The sequence below is a fragment of the Protopterus annectens genome, chromosome 13.part0 (genome assembly GCF_019279795.1).
Source record: "Protopterus annectens isolate FY-2018-M chromosome 13.part0, PAN1.0, whole genome shotgun sequence".
Taxonomy (NCBI): Eukaryota; Metazoa; Chordata; order Ceratodontiformes; family Protopteridae; genus Protopterus; species Protopterus annectens.
Genome location: NC_056747.1, coordinates 181,431,012 through 181,451,050, shown reverse-complemented (window position 1 = coordinate 181,451,050; position 20,039 = coordinate 181,431,012). Strand labels below are relative to the sequence as shown.

At 40.7% G+C, this 20,039-nt stretch overlaps 1 protein-coding gene across 1 annotated transcript in view; it reads right to left on the bottom strand.

The window, feature by feature from the left end:
- Positions 1 to 9,524, bottom strand: part of PIK3R2 (phosphoinositide-3-kinase regulatory subunit 2) — a 1,862,656-nt gene extending 1,853,132 nt beyond the window's left edge. The window contains exon 1 of the mRNA XM_044090759.1: positions 9,272 to 9,524. The gene's annotated coding sequence lies outside the window, so the exon portion shown is untranslated. The remainder of the gene's footprint in view (positions 1 to 9,271) is intronic.
- Positions 9,525 to 20,039: the final 10,515 nt, after the last annotated feature.

The window sequence follows — 20,039 nt, the reverse complement described above, 5'->3', positions numbered from 1 at the left end:
TCATTACATTCATTGTTCTCTTATTTACTTGCTTACATAAACTTATCAGATTAAGCAAAGGGCTTTAACACAGACATCCATCTATGCAAAAAAACATCAGTCCTACATACATTACAATTTATGCGTTTTTACATCCCATCCCCCACCACAACCGAAGATTACCGCCTATTAAATCACACTTCCATTCAGCCCTTCTCTTTTTACACAGTAATGCTTACATTTCTTAAAACTAAAAAAACACCCATTTACTTTTACATTTTTATCACATAGAATAACTGAAAATGCTTTACTACTGAACATGCAATTTATACTATAAAAAGCTTTTACACAAATATTAACAAAAATTGCTTTACTTGCTTACTTTTTCTCTCTCCTTTTAGTGTCCTTCCAAACATTAATGACATGAAGTGGGGTATATATGCTTTTCAGCCCCTCACAAGTTTAACAAGTCAACAGAAGTACAAGCGTTCCACTTTGTCCTGTAAATCCATACTAACGTGACTGATACTTTATAAATTTCGCATTTGCTCACTAGCATCAGTGTTGTTGGTCTTCTTCCTGTTCATCTCCAAACCTCAGACTCCAGCTACGTTCAATGTACTCCCAATTCTTCTAGTCAACTCCTGTGCTTTTTTTATTCTCTCAACCATTTTCCTTTGGAACACTAGAAAAGATTTCAGTGGCAAATCTCTCTATAAACCTTATCAGAAGAAAGAGAAGCAGAGTTCCCTTCTGTGTGACGACTCACTTTTTGTTGGAGAAATTTCCTCCTTAGCCTGTTCTGCATAAAAAAAATTATTTGCTCCTCCAGGAAAAAAAATATTTTGAAGGCAGCCTGATATGGATCCGTGATTGCTAGGATAAATTTGCTTCTCTTCTGCCTAGTGTTTGTTTGCGTCTTTCGGCTTTTCCCGGTTAGGGGTCGCCACAGCAGAACTCCGGTCCGCTAATGATTGGCAGTAGATTTTACGTGCCGAGTTGCCAGCCCTGACGCACAACCTTCAACGAAGGTATGCCCATTCACACGTCTCCACACAGAAGACACTCTAGCTGTGAATCTAACAGGACAACGTCTTACTGTGCAGAAAATCTCAGGTTTTCGCTGCACGCTCTGTCCTCTAACTCTTCCATTTTTTTAAATGAATCTTGTTGAGCAGCCTCGTACTTGGCCAACCATTTCTTAATTTTGACCTCCAATTGCTTTTCCCAGTTTTATCGGTTCATCTGAATAGCCGTTTAAAGCTTTTTCCACTTTCCCAGCCTTTTATTTAAGTTGATATGCTCCTTCAATGTTTCATTAATTTTAATCAGCTTTAAGCACTTTTTTTTATCCCTCTGATTACTTGAAGCCACGTCTTGCAACAAAGCTGCAGCCTGAACTGCTTTTTGTTCAGCAGCTGTGGGATTATTCTTAGTCAGTCAGTGTTTTCTCTTTTCCTTTTCTAGTCGATTTTCTTTCAGACTCCCTAAGTTTCTTACTTGCTGGCATCCAGGCAGTATACTTACTAGCCAGTAACTGAATTTACTAAAACTGGCACAAACTTCAACTGCTATGCAGAGATAATCAGACAGAAAATCGCCTATCCTATTGAAGTATCAACATATCAATGAAAATTCTAGGTGCCTGTACTGTGAAAACTATTGTATATAATTTCTCTAGACAAACGTGGATTTCAATTTATCCCTCCAGCTTTAGACAAATAGCCACCCTATAACTTTAAACAAAAATTCTAGAAAAATACATCCACTCAGGCCATCTAAAAAAGGCCACAAAATGCTTCTCCTATTCTTTAAGGCTCCCATTCTGGCCTAAGTACAGAAGCTGCACAGCAACAGACACTCCTCGCATCGGCAGAAGTACCACATGATCAATACTAGGAGCAACAGACACTCCTCGCATCGGCAGAAGTACCACATGATCAATACTAGGACCACTACTGCTCCAACATACTTATTAATGATGTGTACTCAGTAACAGATAAAGGAACAATCTTACAACATACAGATGACTCCCAAGTTTGTACATGCACCACAAATCAACTACAATGCATTACAAAACAAACACCTTAGAGAACTGGCTAACACAATCTAAACCTTAACGCAAAGATAAATTCTCTTTCACATCAAAACTATCCTCAAGCACAATACCAATGTCAAAAACTGCATGACTACAACAAACTACAGTATGACTTGTATAAATTAAACTTTCAGGAGCAATTATAGATCAAAATATCAAATTCAGCCAACACAAAGATGACACAATACAAACTAATAAAAAAAAAATTGGACTTAATATTTGAATCAAAACCTCACCTAACAGAATTAGCAATGTTATCAACTGGTTGAACATTACTAGTCGATACCATACTACATGCCCCTTACTGCATTTCATTTTTTGCTTTTAATGTACAAATTTTTCACTATCCCTAGCCTGAAATTGTCCTACAGTGATTATTAATCTATCCCAATAAGCAAATTCAAGTAAAATACATACATACAGAAGCACTCAAAAGGCACACAGGAAAAACTAAAACAAGCATATCAAAACAGCAAATTTTCAGGCATATCTTCCATACTAAACTCATCATTATGAAGTACTAAAGAAAACAGACTCATCAGACCTAAAACACACTCCCCCAATTTTGTCTACTCAAAACTGCACACTATTTTATACAAAGTAAGTAAATGTATAACTATACATAATCCTGCCCAAATATATAAACCTACAAGTTCACTCATATCTCAAAATAAAAACCTTCTAATGGAACATTCTAATCACTATGATCCTACTGTGGCTAAAAATAAAATCTTTGCCTTAAACATCACTTGACACTCGCATAGAACTGGATATGTACTTACTACAAGAAACCAACTCTAGTTTTATATCTTATTCTCAACATTTCTTTATAAAATTAATAGATAGGTAGTTAAGATGAAAACGTTACTTAGCATTTGATTACCAGAATGGTCTGACTGGAATGACAAGCATTCCAGCAGAGACCAGGGGAAGAAAGGTCCACTTTGACGAGAAGACAATACAAAATTGCTTTACAATAGTGTGAACTGGATACGTATACAAAATGTACAAACAAAATAGGACAAACACCAACTACCTTAAGCATCTTCTAACCTAGTAAAATGAACTACTGTGTTATTCCTGAGGTTTCCTCTCAACTTGACATCCTTTACACTAAGTCTGAAAATGTTTTGAGATGTCAACTACAAAGTATCAGTGTCTAAAATTGTCCATGTATACAACATCAATGCAAATATCACACTTGACTCACATCAGCAATACACCTTTATGTAACCTGTACTTTGGCATTTCATCAGTAGTCAGACTACCATTGCTGATGAATAATATGTTATCCCTGGGATTTAATGCCACCATTACACACTGGATCTTAACAAAAACAAATAGCAATTCAGGGCCATAGTTTTTTTTTTAAATCATCACCCAAGATCCAAAGACACTTCCTTGCCCCCTGGGCAGGTGTTTTGCTCACCCAGCAAAGTCTAGAGTTATCCCTAACTAGCAGGCTGGGTGGGGAGCGGGAAAACTCACAGCTAAAGCTAACCAGGCTGTTTACACTCCGCAGCCTTCAATATTGATATGGTCTCAGAAGACTATGGTCCACAACTGCTCACAAAACGTACTGCTAATACCCTCTAGAAGGCCATGCTTGCCTTTTCTCCCCCAAGTACTTGAAACAACCATCCCCCCAAGTACTTGAAACAACCATCTCATTATCCCAACAGGCAGACCTTGGGAAGCAAAATGGAGACAAGGTGATCAACTAATTGTTCATTCCAATCCCTCCTCAACAGACTCCTTCAATACTTTGGCCTGCTGATTGATCAAACGTAATTATCTAGGATGCAAGCAGTGTGTTTTAGGACAGTTATTTGTTTCCTTTTTCTAATTCGGGTCTCTCTAGACCCCATGGGAAGTCCCAGGAACCAAATGGTTCAATACATCACACAGTAAAATACAGCTCACATTGTCAACAACTGACAAACCCAAACATTTCAATTCAGATTTTTCAAAAATGCATTTATCAGCTGGTTATGCTACATTGCCATGAAACGTTGGCTACTATTACAGATCACTTTTTGTCGTAGCATTACTGTATCCCTTGGGAACCCATCTATCACAGGGAAGTACTGCATTAACAATATGCCACTGAGAGCTGACCCAGCTGTTCAGGATATAGGAACTTGTGTGGACAATGACCTTTTAATCAGCATTTGTCAAACATTGTAAAGAACTCCTTCTACACTGCACAGCTTATAAACAAATTGACTGTCGAGATCTAGGGATGTCACTGTCCCCCTTACTCAACCTTCATTAGGCCAATCATTGAATATAACACCCCCTTTGTATGTGACTGAACAGGTACAGGACAACAAATGAACATCAACACAGATACCTTACTAAAATGATACAAGGCCTAAACAAGAAGTCCTATGCGAACAGACTCAAAGCCCTGCCACTATAATCGGTATCCTACAGAAAAAGGTGACCTATGTTTGGCATACAAGGCATCTGTCTACCAAAACAATGACGGAATGGATTTACTGCACATCAGCAAGTCAATGGCATCAGAAATACTCTGTCTAGGGATCTTAAACCTCTTCTGCAACAACAGAAGAGGTCCGGAGGGACAGGTTATCTCGCATATGATACCACTACTTTAGAATACACTCTCCCATGCATATAAAACAAAGTTCATCTCTGTCCATATGCAAGTGCAAACTGGCTCTACGGATGGGGAGCAGAAAATGTACCCTGGAACTGCCATCTGTACAACTAATGGACAGAGGCAACTCCTAAATACTTTACCCAAAGCATGGGTCCACTCAGATTATCTATGGGATGATCACAGTTATTCTCATTGGGGTAATACACAAGTACTGATCAGTGGGGGGTAAGGTCAATTTCTAACCAAATGGAATAGGTTAATTAGAACACAAAAGAAATTGGCAGGGCTTAAAAATTAATGGCACATAAGGACAGTTAGCCTAATACTTACTTATTTTTAAATTCACTCAAGAGATTCTACCATTATTCATGTGGTTACAATCATGACCACAACTGTCTAAAGTTAAACAGTTTTAATTTTTAATATGAAGAAATTCATATGGTCAGAAAAAGATTACCACCCTCCGCTCAAACCATTCCACAAATACAAAGTGAACTTTCCAAACAAACTTGAGAATATGGTGATTAGCATATCTATAATGAGACAAATCACTGTTTATTAATGACTTTTGTTCACGGGCTCATACTCGAGGAACCACTAGTTCCTCCCATTCAAATGGAAAATAACAGGACTCCTCCTCGACATGAACTTCACAATGCTGCAGCTCTCTGCAATCATGCATCTAAAATAACCCTGGACCCATCAATTCTAATTCAAAACAAATGGCTATAGAAGTTATTGCATGAACAGGACTCATTCGACCAGCACTGCAATATCATGAAAATATCTTGCCCATTATTTTTCAGAATAAAATAAATACCATCAACCTCCAGAGACAGAAGTTTTCTTCTTCAGCTCAAGTAATCAGTGAAGAAGATTAAGAGTTTACTAGCATTCACGTTTATTTTTAAATGAATAAGGTGATCCAAAAGGACTCCTAGTCAACACCAATCCAGAAACAAGTAGAAACAGTAAATCACGAATATTGACATTTTTCCCCCAATTCACACAAGGGAACCAGAAAGCCATTCCTATCCCTTAAAAAAAAGCAAACAACTTAAAAGAAAAAAAAGCTAGCTAAGTTAATGTCTAAAATGCAGCATAAACATGAAAATTCACAAAAGCCTTGAAAGTAATTAGATGAAATTAGAAAGCTGCACTGTTTTTATCACTAGAACATTTTTCCCTAAACACCTTTGCAAATGGACAATAAGTGTGCACCCAAACTGTGTGAATATTCTCCAATAATGAAAACATTTAATTCTCAAATCATAAATGTTATCACTAGGAAATTTTTGCGTTTTGGATAGCATAAATAACTACACATTTTGAACTTTAACCTACTTTGTTCAAGCACAACTTTTCATAACGTATATAACTTTGTTGCATTCTCTCAATTTTCTCCTTTATACTTCATTAACAAAGAGGTACCAAATTATGGTGTTAGCCTCTGTTTGCGCTTAATGTAGTAAAAGGAATCAAAAACATCTTTATTAACCTTCTGTCAATATAGCATGCTTCTGCAAACATTTTATACAGCATTTCAATGTCTTCCTTAAACACTGAGCAATCATCTACTTAAAAGCAGACTAACGAGGTCATAGAATGACCTCCATACTTTCAACACAGCAATGTGCAAAAAGTACATGAAGCCAATTTAAAGTGTGGGCTCAGTGCAACATGCCATAATTACTAGCAGTACACGACACATTTTTTCCACCAGTACATGTCTACTTTCCTGATGAGCTAGCTAGCATCATCCACTTAAACTCCATAAGCAGGAGGGAAGAATGTCCCATAAAGTTAGTGTACTAACAAGAAGCATTAACCACAACTCAGGAGACAGTGGGTGGTGGTGTGCAATGGTTTCTACTTTTTACACAACACCAAGCATGTGGTAAGCACTTCTCATATTTTCAAGAATCTGGAACAAACCAAGCAGAGGTCTCTGCAAGATATACAATGAAGAGTTAGTGCACAAAACAAAAGCACAAGCTGTGCACACATTTGGGGGGTGGGGGTAGTACACAGTCCAGCTATACAACCTCCTTAGCTTCAAGACCAGGGAAGTTTTAGCACCCGTTACATTAATGATAAGAGAATAGTTATCACACAAAATTCACTGTTGTCAAAACACAAGCAACCATAAACTTAACAGGTCTTAACATTCAGACAATTATAACAGTATCACAAAACTTTGTTCAGTACAGCTAATCTTTACAAATACCCATGAAAACCTTGGACCGACAACATATCTTCTCACTCGCTCTCTCTCTCTTAGGTAGAGAAACCACAGTCTATACATTCCAACCCAATATCATACTCTCGTTAGCCCTTGCCTTCTTCATTACTTCAAATTCTAATTTTCTGTAAAGAAACATGAACCTCACAGAGAATGCTTGTTTAGACAAGCAAATAAATTACAACTTCTTGTTTTCCTTCGCTGGATTTAAGTAATCTCCATTCACATTTCCTGTATTGATTTTTCTCATTGTGTGTCACAGCACCGCTGAAGCGGATATCGTCTCTAAGTGAGCAGAGACTATGAACCATAGAGACAGAACCCTTTGTTTCATAACAGACCATACCCTGGTCTAAAATATCAGGCTCAAACTGAGGTATGAATGCACATGCACACAATGTTTCTGTTTCAGAGGTGTAGTTATCATACTAAGCATCTGGACTACACATTATTTCCATGTGGCATTTTTCAAGTGCGTGTCTCTTAGCTATTTAAGAAAGAATTGTGAAATTATGTACCTCCTTTCCTAGACACACTCGAGCACTATACCCAACATCAACTCTCAAAGAAGGACTCTTAGGAGACTGAAAAGCTTGAGTAATTTCCGAACATATGCTGGTCCAATAAAAGGAATTATATCACATCAGTGTTCCACTGTCTACGTGTTTTACATTTGTGGACCAACACAGCAATTTTTTTTTTTTTTATTATTTTAGTCAGGGAAGCAAGTAATTCTCCCACATGCCATATTTTAAATTTCTTAATTAGCACCTCCATTTTCAAATAAACAAATCATTAAGAATCAGAAATCCTTAATCCCCTTATGCCAAGCATTGCCACACATTCAGGAAGTACATCACATATTATATACTAATCAAAATCATAGGAAATAAAAGCTAAAAACTGTGTGCTTATGACATTTTATTTTTAAGGGACCGTCTCTCAACTGGGCATCAAACTACTTTAAGGCAATGTTTAAGCCATAAGCTTCTATGACCTTTCCTACCACACTCAAGTTTAGAAACCCCATTATATTCTCCAAGGGCATCATCACCATCCCCTACCCTCTTCACACAAATAAGAATTTTGCTCCTCCAATGCTACAGGCCCATTCTAGTAAGAAGTAAAACAGAAATCTCAAAGTCAAGTCTGTGATCTTCAAGGAGGGGCTCTGAGGCGGAGGTACTGTACCTCCAATACATCCCAGTTTATTTCTGTTGCTTTGCAGCAACAATGTACAATACAAGCAAGAAAGGGGTAAAATTATGGAAAAATATAAGTGGGATCATACAACATGTGCAGTGCCCTACCTCTGTGTTATTGTAATTACAGAGTAAGCATTCATGAAACAACCCTCAAAATATAATCATTTTTAATTGTATTAAGCCAAACTTTAAGCATCCTAAATACAGGCAATCCAAAAACAAATACTGTATACTCATTTGCTGCACATGAACGTTTTCTAACACGTCTGCACTAACCCAGCTCTGTTAGTGGCCATGGCCTAGGCATACTGCCAGCAGCACATCTGCTAGACCCAAGGAGAGTTATGCCACTGTTCTAGTTGAACAGCAAAATGTTTTAAATTTAGGCACAGTAAGAATAACACCAGCGAAAAGGGGATACGTCGATGTGCTGGAAAAGTGGATTACGGTATTCCTCACGCCACAGCATAGGACTCCCAACAATATCAAACTTCCAACTAGTCATATCTCTCTCTCACCAATGCACACAATGTTCTACAATGAAGTGTGGAGAGACAAATTAAAGGGGGGGGGGGTTAAAGCTTTAATCCATTTTACAACTATTTTTCCATTTTAATCCAGTAAGTGAAATGAATTGTCAGTACAACGTACACTACTGTCCCATGCAGAATATTAGTGATTTTGACTTTTTCCCGTATGTTCCTAGCACTCGTTTTTGGATAATTCCATATAGACTTACTTTCCTGAACAAAGTTTTTTTAACCAAATCCACCTATGAACGGGAAGACACCACAACTATTTTAAACTTTTATATTCTATCAACTCTGCTGCCATCACTTCGAACCACTCTCATGATAATGTAGTCAAGCTTTGCTAACAAAATCCCACTGCTTTACGCCGGACAGCACTAGGCACCCCAGCATAAATCAGGTCAACCGTTAACACGACTGCTAAACTGCCCCCCGCAGCTGTAAGAGTAAGTGAGCTCCAGTCTCAGCTTAAAACACTTGTAGCTCTAGTTATTTTCCACCATCTTTCATTGGAGTCCAGCTCAGCCACAACTCTTAACTTGCATGCAAAAAGATTGGAAAAAGTCGTCAAGGAAGGCGGCATGCACTCACCAGAAACTGGCAGCAAACCAGAGCGTGCAGTACCAGTTCGGTTGTAAAACAAAAAACGACCCACTGTTTCGGCCGTATGGTCAGGCCGCACTATGTCCAGTGCCGAGAATCCAAGACAGCCCCGCACCGCCAGCCATGTTCGAGAGCAGGCAGCCCAGCAAGGCAGCGGGCTGCTGGGAAGGAGTAGAAACTTGGCGAAGGGAACCGAGTGGGAACGGTAGGGAACTATACGGGGAGAGCCGAGCACTGCCGAAGGGTCGAAAACTGCCGAACGTGCTTTGATTGTGATAATGTGGACTTTTAAATTGTAAATCTCTAGAAGCAGAACTCTCAACTGTCCCTGATTTTGACTCATATTTTCCCTGCCAAAACTGGGGACTTTTTGGGAAAATTTTGGGAAAAAAAGCTGATGAATAATTATATTTAATAAATAATAACACTAATTACAGTTATAGATTTTTTAATAAAAAAATAAATGTATGTTAATTCTCATTTTCTTATTGTAATGTATTAACTCAGTTTACTACTACTAATATTAAAAAGGTCCATGGTCCGTTGACATTTGAAGAGATTTAGTTGAGAAGATATAGGGCTATGATAAGAGAAAAAAAAAGAATAAATAAAATTAACATTCTCCCCATCCCAGTCGCGCCACACGCGTTAGAATAAATTGAGGAAAAATAATGATAATTAAAAAAAAAATAACCTGTCTTCATAAGAAACAGGTGCTTAAGCTCTTTTAGTTGGGCAAGCCCAGGTGCTGTTTGGAATTCTACCAATTTATACCACAGAGTATTAGTTTATCTATCTCATAACCGATCGTGGTCTCAGATTTTTTCCCTAATATTTTGGTCTGCCCTCAAGTCCCACACTCCCTGCAAATCACTGATTAAACACTAGGAAACCCTGACCTTTAAAGTTTCTGAGTTTTTCTTCTTCGAAAACACAAATTAAAACGAAACCTGTTGTATCATTAACCCTCTCAATGAGATAAAAAGAAACAAAAACTACCTTTGATTTGGAGACTAGATTTAACAGATATTATTATTTAAACATCTCTTTCACTTAATTGTAGCCTTGGTTATTGCCAGAGTAGGCCAAAGGTAACCCATATGACTCAAGTGAATGACGGCTGAACCTGAAGGTGTGTTGACTGGCATGATTTGTTATAACACTGGTATGCATTACTATATTGTGTGGCGTTGGTAATTTATTTATTTAACTTATAGATTAGTAATGTCTCATCATTTTATCTTTCACAGTATTTACTACACTTTTTTCATAATTTATTTGGTCAGTAATAATAGCACCTAGGGTTACCAGATGTCCCTCTTTACGCAGTTGTGCCCTGCGGAAAAAATGAGTAATGGCAAATGTCCTGAGATTTTAGGACAAAAAAATTTCCTAAGTTTGATTTTAATAGTTGCATAAAACAGTTAATCTGATGTTGTAAATCTTTGTTTATTCATTACAGATAGGACCTCGGTTCCGAACTCGGAACCGATACGGCCGTTTCCCAGCTCCCGCAAGCCAAAAACTGTCAACTAAGAACCTACCCACAATGCCCCTCTCCTAGTTACTCCAGATCTCGTTTGCCACATTCCTAGTCAGACATATTAGCCATCTCTCTCAAAGCTAAGTAGACAATTATTAATTTTATGACGTTTTTTCTTCAAAATTAATAAATTTTTAGACAAGTTAGCCTTTTCTCACTGTTGCCTATAACATAAGCCTATTTCCTACCCTTTTTCCTTGGTAATTTAATTTTTTACCTTTTTGGTACTGCCCCTCTCTCCTGTCTTTGACAGGCCTTCCCTTTTTACTAGTGGTATTCTTTAAAATAACATCACTGGTATTTTCTCCCTTATCTTTTCTATAGGCTAGCATTTTTACCTTACCATGTCAGACAAAGCTAAGTTGGGATTTAAACAGTGTGACAAGTGTGGACGTAAGATGCCTAACATAGATACACATGTCTGTTGTGTCTACTGTTTGGGCGTGGATCATATTAAAGCTGACTGCGACATTTGTGCTAGTTTTAGTAATCGGACACTAGCAGAATGTAAGAATAAACTTATTTTAAAACGTTTACTCAAGACACCTTTCTCGGAGGCTCTATCTGGGTCGGAGGTCTCACCCCCTCCAAAGACCAAAAAACATAAGGAAAACGGAGTCACTCAGTTCCTGCATCTCCGTCAGTTACAGAACCAAGTCAGCTCCGTGCTTCGCCAGCGCCCTCAGCGCAGACCTCTTTGGCACCAGGCTGTGTGCCCTCTCCCTCGGTGCCAACCATGATATTCACTCCTATTTTGGTTTGAACCATGGCAGCACTGACTTCAGTGCCATCCTTGGTTCCCACATCGGCTCCAATGACTGTACATGCCTCGGCACCATCCCTGACCACGGTGCCAACAGTTTCTATGGCTCCATGGGCTCCGATGACTGTACATGCCTCGGCACCATCCCTGGCCACGGTGCCGACAGTTTCTTCAGCTCCAAAACTCGAATACCTGCCAAGGACAAGATATTGTCCAACTTATGACCCTTTTTTGGGGCAGAGGTTTAGCCTCTTCCTAGAAAGATCTGATTCCCCTTCAGCAGCCTACTTTAGATACACTGGGAGTTTTTCTGAACTAGACCTAGTGCGGGTTGTGAACCAGCTTCTGGCAGCTAGGTGATTACCCATTCCAGCTAGACCTTCCCTCCCTCCTGGCTCGGAATCTTTTACCACATCTTCCCCTGTTTATCCTTCTCCAGCATCCACCCTGATCTCGGTACCGATGTCCGCTTCAGTACATACTGTCTCGGCTCCAACAGCAGTGTTTCCCATGTTGGCATTGACCACCCTTGCTGCATCGGCTCTGATGGAGCCGATGCTTTCTCAAAGCGGTGCTTGGATCGTCCGTACCTTGGTACCTTGTCTGGCACCTATTTTCTCACTGGCACCATCTATGTCCATGGTTCTGACGGCTTCCAGTTCTCTCGCAACCCCTCAACTGCAGGTGGGCTCTTCGGGGTGGGGTATGACCCCGGTTCGAAGGTTGCTCCTCCCGTTTCCGGGCTCCCATCCCTCCTCGAGTGGGCCTGCTGTACAGGTGATGGAAAGGGTCCTTCATTCCGAAGGCTCACAGTCAGCACCAATGACATCAGTATCAGAAATCTCCCCTAGCATGCACCTCTCCCAACCTGCTATGTAGGGTCCCCGGGCTCGGGAGTCACAAGAACCCCCTTTGAAGGTAACCCCTTCTCTGGAGACCTACTCAGAAGATCCTACTGGAGAGTCACCCCAGAAGAAACGGTGCGAGAGGAAGCACCTTGATTCCCCGGAGGAATCTATCACAGAAGACACTGATTGTGATGGGGGGAAGGGTCCCCACATTCTCCCCCAGGCGACCGTTTCATTCAGAGACATTCTCGAAATCCTCAAACAGCATGGGACTGGAAGTCCTCTAACCCTTCTTCTGAGGAATCGGTGTTCCTGCAGACCTTCCATGCCCAGCCATCTACTTCCTGGGTGACCTCACCAGCAGATGTCCTTGTTAAACTAATTGTGCAGTGTGCCTGAAAGGCCCCGGACAATGTAGAATCTGTCCTTTGGAGACCAGACAAAATTTTATCTACACCTGAAGACCAGCCCCAGTCCAAGCAGTTGACAGTTAATTCTATGGTCGTGGCGGTGGCCACCAAGTGGGAACTGGCAGAAGATAGTTCCACCATCCTCCAAACAGGGAGTCCCAGACCATGGACAGACTAAGGAAGTGGACCTATGTTTCAGCGACCTTTGCCATTCAGTCGCTGAACTATCTGGCACACTTTACTCGCCTCCAAAGAGACCTAATTTCTGAAATGTCTTCCTCTTTGGTGGGGGTACTGCCTGATGAGGTGCATGACACTGTCGCCTTGCAGCTAGCTACCCTTGAATCCATCTCAAACTCCATGATGCATTTGATATCTCACACCACCGAGGGGGCAGCTCGAGCTGCCGCGTCTGGTGTTGTCATGAGACGTAATGCTTGGATGCGGTTGTGTGACTTCGCAGACCCCTTGAAATCTTCTTCATCAATGCACCTGTTGACGAATCTGCAATTTTTGGACCCAAGATACGAGACACACTTGCACGTAGTGAGAAAGATGGAAAGACCTTGTCTGCTGTGGACATACGCTTTTCCCAACCCCCAGAGGTCCTACTCCAGGAACCAGAAGGGAGGAAAGATGTGGTTCAAGAAATCCCAAGGATCCTTTTGTGATACTCATGGTGAACAATCCCCCTGGGGCAGAGGGGACAACTCATATGGAAGACACCCCTTTCAGGATAGAGGGGGTCCGTGTAACCAGTGTGCCAGATATTCTTTCTCCGACAGACCCTACCAGCGCTCCTGAGCAACGGCCCAATTGCTTTCCTCTGGAAGCAGTTGGGGGTCGTTTTTCTCTGCATCCACCAGCTTGTCATCTTATTACTACTGATGTTTAGGTGCAGAGAATAATATCTAGAGGCTACCAAATACCATTCGATTTAACTCCCAGACCCTTCAAACAAATCCCCGATGTACCACCCAATCAGAGGGAATTGGCAGCCTTAGAAATAGAAAAGCTGCTAAGAAAAAGAGTCATCCAACTAGTCCCACCAGACCAGACAGGATCCGGGTTTTACTCGAGGTTCTATTTAGTGGCAAAAAAGACAGGGGACTGGAGACCAATCCTGGATCTCAGCCTACTGAACAAATTTATCAAACCTCAAAAATTCCGGATGGTCACAGTACAGTCTATTCTTCCCTTCCTAGGGAGGGACAATTGGATGTGCTCTATAGACCTCCAGGATGCGTACTACCACATAAAGATAGATCACCGCTCCAGGAGGTTTCCCCACTTCCGGCTGAGAGCCAATCACTACCAGTTCAGGGCACTGCCATTCGGTCTCTCGACAGCCCCGCTAGTGTTCACCAAATGTACAGCAGTTGTGGTAGCTCATCTTCAACTACAAGGATTCCAGGTGTTTCCCTGTCTAGACGACTGGCTCCTTACCACTCCAACCAGGAATCTCTTAGTCCGCAGCCTCTCTTACACTCAAGGTCTCGCTCTCCACTTGGAGATTGTAATCAACAAAGACAAATCTCAGATGTCCCCAATGAAGACACTGGAATTTATTGGAGTGGTCTTCGACACAACATCCTGTCAAGCTTCTCTCCCCCCTCACAGGCTTTTGAAAATAAGACACCAAATCCAAGACCTTCTTCCTCACACATATGTACCAGCATGTCTTGTACTGCAACTCTTGGGATCCATGGCAGCTGCCATTACATTAGTACCACTGGTGAGACTGCACATGAGAATCCTGCAGTGGCTCCTTTCCGCACAATGGTCATTGTTAACCCACCCACTCAACCACATGATACACCTTACAAACCACTGCAAGGAAGAAATGCTATGGTGGATGAAGCCACAAACAAATCTTTGGTGTCGACCGTTCTGTCTTCCCCAAACCATGGCCATGGTGACCACAGATGCTGCACTGTTAGGGTGGGAGACATTTCCAGGGAAAGACTGTCCAAGGCACCTGGACACCCATCGAGGCCAACTTGTACATAAAAGTCCTGGAACTCAGGGCAGTTTTCTTAGCGTTGCAAGCATTCCATGCATCCCTACCCTCGGGGACTACTGCAATTCAGTCAGACAACATGTCAGTCTTCTGGTATATCAACAAGCAAGGCAGAACTAGATCTTACCCCGTGTCAGGAAGCCATGAGGATTTGGCACTGGGCGATAGCTTCCAGTCGCTTTCTTATAGCAACGCACATTCCCGGGAGTTCCAACCTTATTGTGGACAATCTGAGCAGGAACATCCTGATGCCTCACGAGTGGTCCCTCAACCCTGTAATAGCAGATCAGATCTTCCAACATTGGGGCAAGCCTTGCTGCAACCTGTTTGCTTCCCCTCTAAACTACAAATGCAGAAGCTATTTTGCCTTGATCCCCCCTCAGGGGGAACCACCGAGGGATGCTCTAATGCACGATTGGCCCCCGGGTCTTCTGTATGCCTTTCCCTCATTTCCCCTCATTCCAAAATTTCTCCAGAAAGCTCAGAGGCTGAAAAGCAAAGTGATCCTCATTGCTCCCTACTGGCCATGTCAAGTGTGGTTCCTGTTTCTATGGCCTCATCTGATTCACAGCCCGTGGATCCTGGATCATTCCCAGGACCTGTTATCTCATCCTCAGGGACTGATTCATCCGAACCTGCACAGTCTCAAGCTCACAGCTTGATTCCTCCACTTCCAATGATTGCCAAACTGCCTGACATCCCATCTCCTGTTCTTGAAGTTCTTCTGGCCTCACACAAACCTTCCACTAGAAAGGTTTATTTTAGTAAATTGACTAGGTTCTCTATCTGAGCCAAAGACCAGAACTTAGACCCTTTCTTTATGCCTATTCAAAAGATCCTACAATACCTGACTACTCTTTTACATGCAGGAGCCTTAGCTTCAACGATCACTGTACATTTAGCAGCTATCGCCTATTTTCATAACGGTCTTGATATTTCTTCAGTTATGTCGCACCGCCTATGCAAGACCTTTTTGAAGGGAGTATTACATGTTAAATCTCCGGTCAAGCCTCCCTTAGAACCCTGGGACTTGACTCGGGTGTTTCAGTCTCTCACAGGTTCTCCCTTCAAGCCCTTTGATTCATGTGATTTGAAATTTTTGTCATGGAAAACCATAATTATAGTAGCACTCACCTCAGCGAGAAGAGTATCTGAGCTGCAGGCCTTGAGTGTTAATAGTCCTTACTTGATCCTCCACCTGGATAGGGTGTCCCTTCGTACTGACCCTTCTTTCTTGCCCAAGGTCATTTCTGGCTTTTCCATTAACCAATCTATTGACCTGCTGGTTTTCTTCCCAAGGCATTCTAATACAGGGAGTACCTTTTGCACACCCTTGATGTGCACCGGCAGCTTCGTTGTTATTTGGACAGGACTAAATCTTTCAGGAAAACAGACCAATTGTTCATGGCCTTTGCAGGACCCAGATTGGGTAAACCTGTTTTCAAAGTGACTTTATCCTCTTGGCTTAGAAATGTCATTACCTTCGTCTACCAATGGAATAAGCTATCCTTACCTTCCAAAATAAAGGTTAATTCTACCAGATCTAGGGCTACTTCTGTAGCTTTTCATTCCAGAGCCTCTATGGATGATATATGCACAGCAGCCACTTGGGCAAGACCTCATACTTTTATATCTCATTACAAATTGGATTTGGCCTCCCGGGGATGAGCATCTTTTGGTTCTATGGTGCTCAGGAATATCCTTCCTTAGGGCCACCCAGGACTCAAGTAGCTGGGGATTCGGTCCTATCTGTAATGAATAAACAAAGATTTACAACATCAGATAAAGAAGTTATGTCTTACCATAACATTCCATCTGTGTTGTAGATCTTTGTTCATTCATTACTTCCCGCCCTCCTTTCCCCTGCCTGGACTCCTGGTGGACTTTAGGAACTCCTGGTTAGGGTATTTGCTCAGACAGAGCCTCCTACTATTTTTTTCTAATGCTACATCTTTTATCTAGGGCGCGCAAACTCAATCTGGAGTAACTAGGAGAGGGGTATTGTGGGTAGGTTCTTAGCTGAGAGTTTTTGGCTTGCGTGAGCTGGGAAACGGCCATATCGGTTCCGAGGACGGAACTGAGGTCCTATCTGTAATGAATGAACAAAGATCTACAACACAGATGGAACGTTATGGTAAGACATAACTTCTTTTTTTGTATCAGAAACACCTAAATGTTATACAAAATAGCATAAACAACTCAAATGCTATAACCAGAAAAATACAACAGGCAGCCAAAGGACGATCTTGCACAAATAAAATCAACAAAATAAAAATCAAGGTGACCACCACAGTTAAACATATGTACTTTAATCCAATGAATAAGTAAAGACATACAATGGAGGCCTAAAAGAAAATATTAGCACTTTCACTAAATAAATGCTTCTTCAGATCTACTCCTTCAAGGAGATCAGCCTGATTTAAAGAGACCAACAGCCAATAGGACAGTGAAATCAATTAACTATAATAAGAAAGCCTGTGAGCTTTTAAGGCAGGCTTTAAAGGTAGAATCTCATTTAAACAGGGGTCTTTGTCAACCTGTAATTTGGCAATCCACTTCATTTCTGCCACCAGTATGATTCACAATGTCTCCACCTCTTAAATTTTCTTCAATTACTTCCAACACCATGAAGGTGAAAGAATGCCCTGGGTTATTAAAACCATGTTTATACAAGGCATTAGAAATCTTCCCATTCCTAATGTCACTCATATGCTGCAAAAAATGCGTTGTTTCAATAGCCTATTGGTTTATCCAATGTAGTACCCATTGCATACCTTGCAACTAGCCAAACAGACCAAATTTTTAGTTTTAAAATCAGCATACGTTTTTAAACTATATATGGTGTGTGTTAAAGGATGTACAAATGCATTAGAGGTGGAGATCATACTGCAAGCTTTGCATGCTCTACAAGGAAAAGTACCAACCCTGTTGGATGAACATTTCTTCTTTATCCCAGGTCCATAACAAATCTGCCATTTCAAAGATGGATAGTTCTTAAACCCAAAACAGGGTCTATCACCGACAATGATCCTAATATTATCACTTGACAGCAAGATAGGCCAATTTCTCTTAACAATATCACAGACCTTCACACAATCACTACTGTATGTCAACATTAATCTAGTGGTAGAAGTGGCATTATAAGCAATATCATGCGGTACAGAAGGTCTATTAACAGACTGAAGTGCTTTATCGAAATAAGGTTGACCTTTAGTTGTCTTTAGTCTGCTAACTTTGGAGTGGGCTTTCTTAACCTCCTTGAGGTGACAGCCTCTGTCCAAAAATTCTTTACCCAAGCTCTCAATAGCTTCCAGAATTTCAACATCACTAATATGCAGTCTAGATATCCTAAGAAATTATCCCTTAAGGACATTATTGTATACATGGGACGGATGCATACTCGTTCTATGCAACAAGATGTTTTTACTGCACTTCTTCCAAAATAAGGAAGTGTCCACCTTCCCATCTATACACTGCTTGGAATAATTCACAGTAAATTTAAAATAAGATATGCTTTCAAGATACCTCACAAAATCATAAAGCAAATTAATAGGGCCATCCCACAACATAAAAACATCATCAGCAAAGCTTTTATAATATAAAAATGCTTAAAAAAATCTACTATTGGAAATATCCATCACATATTCTGCCTCTCAACTGGCCATCACTAAACTGGCATAGCTGTTGGCACATGACGTGCCCATGCTATACCTAGCTTTTGCAAGTAAAATACATCATTAAAAACAGAAACATTATTAGTAAAAATAAAATCAAGTAGAGTGCAGATAAGTTCAATGTGTCCATTGTCACAGTCATTATTCATATCCTTAGAATGGTTCTGATAGACAATGTCAAAATCATTTGGAATAATAGTGAAGTACACACATCTAAAGTAACAAGACACAAGTCATTGGTCCTTCCCAAAGTATCAAAACATTGACCAAGTGTCCGTAAAAAATGTTCTGTATCCTTAAGAACTGAAGGAGCCTTCTCAACAACAGGTTTCAACTTAGTTTCTACAAAGACCGACAATGGCCCAGTCAGCCAGCCGTGACCCAATACAATGGGTTGCAGCAGAGGGTCAATTAACTGTTTGTGGACTTTAAGAAGACCATGGATTATTGGAATCAAGGGATCCATTACAGTCAAATACTGAAAAACCTCCTTGGTAAATGCCCTCATCATAAACAGATCATATAACAGTCATCCACGTATTTAATCATCCTACTAAGATCTGACCTAGTGATTCTGGAGTTAAGTGCGTGTATCATTTAGCATTAACTCCATTTTCTTAACATATGCATCTACATCAAAAAACACAATAGCCACTCTCCCCCCCCCCCTGTCAGTGGGATGTATAAAAATGTTGGGATTGTCCCGTAGCTCCCTCAGGGCTAACTGTTCACTTTCAGTTAAATTGTGGAACCTCTATGTGTGATTAGTGTTAAGTTCATTAAACACATAATTTTTACAGACTTTAAGGAAAGCTTCAACAAGTGGGTGAGTGTCAAAAAAGTACTAGGTTTTCTAAAACTACAGACACTGTTCATATTAGTAGATGGAAAAAACAATTTGAGCATTACATTCCTTGCAAAGAGTTTAAGACTCAGTATAACGTCACTCACCTCCGAACGTCTCACTGGTACAAATGATAAACCTTTATTTAACACAGACATATGCTGCTCTGATAAATGAAATGAAGATAAATTAATCACTAGGTTTTCTGATTCCATGTGGCCAAACTCCTTAGCTGAGGACTCCATTCCATTGATAACTTCTGCCACTTCCGTCCACGACTCAATGAGTGCCCCCCCCAGCCATTGATGGAAGTTTCACTATCACTGGCAACTCCAGAAAAATCTGTACAGAGGCAGAGGTAGATTTACTGTTGCCATTGTTCTTATGCTTAGCACCTCCTTCTGGATTAAGGACTGGAGTGGCTGCCCGTAGTAGACAATCAGTAGCCCATAAAACATGTTTACTCTGTTCTTGACCAATTGCAAGGGAACCGTTATTAGTATTTTCATTTCTTCCTTGCATTACAGTCCCTGTGTTTTCAGAACTATTAGAGAGATCGTTCGCATTCTTATTAAGCCTAGGCCACACCAAAATGTGTCCATTTTTAAAATCCATAAAGTCCCTCTCTAATTTTTTCTTCTTCTGCCATTGTAA